Below are 2,920 nucleotides of genomic sequence, written 5' to 3' on the forward strand. Positions count from 1 at the left end.
TGGCATTTATTGTCTTCCATACCAACAAGAGGAGACACCGACACCACCAAGCAACAAAACAACTTCCACTGGGAGTAACTTGCTGCCTTTTATACACTCCCTCCTGCAGGTAATTAAGTGGGTAAAACTACTCAGGGGGGGACCACCATCATTTAGAATAATAAATAATTTACCCAAAAACCCAACACCACAGAAAAATAGAGCCCAAAGAATGAATATTTACATAAATACAAATTTCTAGCAGTAAATCAATAAAGCATACTCAAAATAATCACATAAATCAGCATTATTGATGGCTTTACTCCCCCCCTCTCAGCTTCATGGTTTGCTCCTGCAGCTCTTAAGCAGGTGCTTGGGCCTACAACACTCCTTTGCCTCCGCCCCCTGCTGAAGAGACAACCAGGAAGAGGTGAGTACTTACATTGTTCATCTTGTTTAAACTAATTTAACAACTAACTGAAATACAGTAAAAGCAGTCAATACTATATTGTGAACCTTGACTATCCCTGATTGAGGTTTCTTTCCACACAGGCAGGATGGCCAGACCCCCCCCTGTGGAACCACTCACAAAGACCGCTATCAAATGATTCACTAATTAAATAAACAAACAATCAAAATAACAATGTGTATGGCTCCTGCTTTATCAGTTATCCCCACCTTAATACTTACTTGACTATTTCAGGTAATGGAACCCCTGGTCTCCATTACAACAGCATTAGTTTTTGCGTGTATGCACATGGAAGGACGGGGAGGTGCGGCTTCCGGTTATGGCGCGTGTGGTGTAGTCGCACATCTAGACCGCTCCTGCAGTTGGTGCTGTTTAATTGAACTTTTGGACCCCGTTTTTCCTTCCTACCGCGCACGAATTTGATTTATCTCTTTTTTGACGCTTTTGTCGATTACGTTGCCATGTCTAAGTCCAAAGGAAAGGCTTCTGAGAAGGATTCCCTGTCCTCGTTTGGTGCTAGCTTAACGTTGGCTAACATTAGCTCCCTGTTGGCCCAGAATACGGACTCTCTCAAGGCGGATTTCAACAAATCTTGAAGAACGCATCAGTGGCCTGGAGGCGTTTGACACGGAGTCTGACCAACGCATTCAGCAGCTGAAGGTTCTCTGCGCTAGCTTGCAAGAGGCTAACCAAGTTATCAAAGCTAAGGTTACAGACCTGGAGGGACATAGTCGGCGTAAAAAAATCCATATCGTTGGCTTGCCAGAAGATATTGAGGGCCCTCGCCCCACCGTCTTCTTCTCCCAGCTGCTCGTCAATGTGCTCGGGCAGGATGTCCTCTCTTCTCCCCCTGAGCTCTCTCACTCCCAAGCCAGCCCTGTACGCCAAACCTTGTCATGTGATTTTACGCTTTCATCGTTTTCAGATAAAGGATTTGGTTATCCGCGAGGCTCGTAAGAAGGGAGAACTATCCTACCAGGGACATGTAATCCGTGTTTGTGAGGACTACAGCCCGGAGGTGGCGAAGAAACGTTACGTACCGGAGCTCCATGGCCGAGCTGTACAAACGAGGTTACAAGCCAGCCTACCCGGCCAGGCTTCGCATTACGCTACCGGACGGGGACAGAAAATGACTTTCCTCGCCTGCTGAGGCGACCAAGTTTGTTGAGGACGAGGACGTGAGTAAGGACTAAATGTACTGTTCACCAGGGAGAAGTAAGTTACTTGTGTATATTTCTCTTTGTTTTGTTTTTATCTCTCTCATATTGACACGATGCGTCCGTGTTAATACATTGGCATGATAAAGCTGCTTTTGGTTTAGCTATGTTTATATATGCGGGGTTCACCGCTTTTTTCGTTGCTCTTGCTTGTTGTTAGCTATTAAGGGTGTAATGCGGAGTGGGGTGGACAGGCTTTGTAAGGGTTGCTCCTTGTAGCAACCGTTTGTTTGCAGAATCATGGGTTGGGGTTTATTTTGTGTGTTTTTGTGTTTTCTTTATTGTTTTATGTTTTTTTGTTTGGTCTGTTGTATGTAGTTGTGCTCATGTTGTTCACCATCTTATGGTAATTATGTGTGCTGTTAAGTGGCTGTGTGTGTGCTATGTAGGTTTGCATAGGTCACGCGTTGTGGGCTGGCCATCGGCGCGTGACGTATCTCCGTCTGATATCTGATGTCTGGTCCTTATTTTTCTCAGGCACCGACCGGTGCCTGGCGGTTTGTCAGCTGGAACGTAAAAGGCGCTAACTCTCACCTTAGAGATTTGAATGCTAGAATTGCCTTTCTACAGGAAACCCATCTGAGGACATCTGATCATCTCAAGCTTCAGAAAGGCTGGGTGGGGCAATTGTATCACTCCTCATTCAATAGTAAAGCCAGGGGTGTGGCTATCCTCATCCACAAATCAGTTTCCTTTTCAGTCTCTAAAGTGGTGTCTGACCCCAATGGACGCTTTATTATTGTCCTGGGAAGGTGTGGGAATAATTCGCTGGCATTGGCAAATGTGTACGGGCCGAATTGGGACAGTGAGGATTTAAAAAAATTATAATTTCTTCTCCCTCCCTGAGTTTTCTAATCACCACCTGATCATAGGAGGAGATTTTAATTGCTGTCTGAATTCTGTTGTTCTGGATCGCTCGTCTAAGAAGCTGTTTACTATAACAAAGTCTGCGAAGACCATACAGCGCTTTATGACGCAGTATGCCGTTTCAGATATTTGGTGTTACTTTAACCCTCTAGCACAACAATTTTCCTTTTTCTCTCCTGTCCATGGTACATTTACCCATATAGGCTTTTTTCTCATAGACAACAGCATGCTCTTCACTCTTGCTCTCACTGTCCTATTTTGATATCTGATCATGCGTCTGTTGTCTTGGATTTATCTCTTCCGGGAAGACCTGCTGTGCGTTCACCTTGGCGCTTTAACATATTGCTGCTTAAGGATCCTGAGTTTATCTCGCTCATGGACAATCACA

At 44.9% G+C, this 2,920-nt stretch overlaps 1 long non-coding RNA gene across 1 annotated transcript; it reads left to right on the forward strand.

The window, feature by feature from the left end:
- Positions 1-76: 76 nt before the first annotated feature.
- Positions 77-574, forward strand: LOC123957187. The gene is made up of 3 exons (XR_006821755.1): positions 77-109; positions 317-409; positions 532-574. It is a non-coding gene; the product is annotated as an uncharacterized LOC123957187 (long non-coding RNA).
- The last annotated feature ends 2,346 nt before the right edge of the window (positions 575-2,920 follow it).

Source organism: Micropterus dolomieu, linkage group LG19 (assembly GCF_021292245.1).
Source record: "Micropterus dolomieu isolate WLL.071019.BEF.003 ecotype Adirondacks linkage group LG19, ASM2129224v1, whole genome shotgun sequence".
Lineage (NCBI taxonomy): Eukaryota > Metazoa > Chordata > Actinopteri > Centrarchiformes > Centrarchidae > Micropterus > Micropterus dolomieu.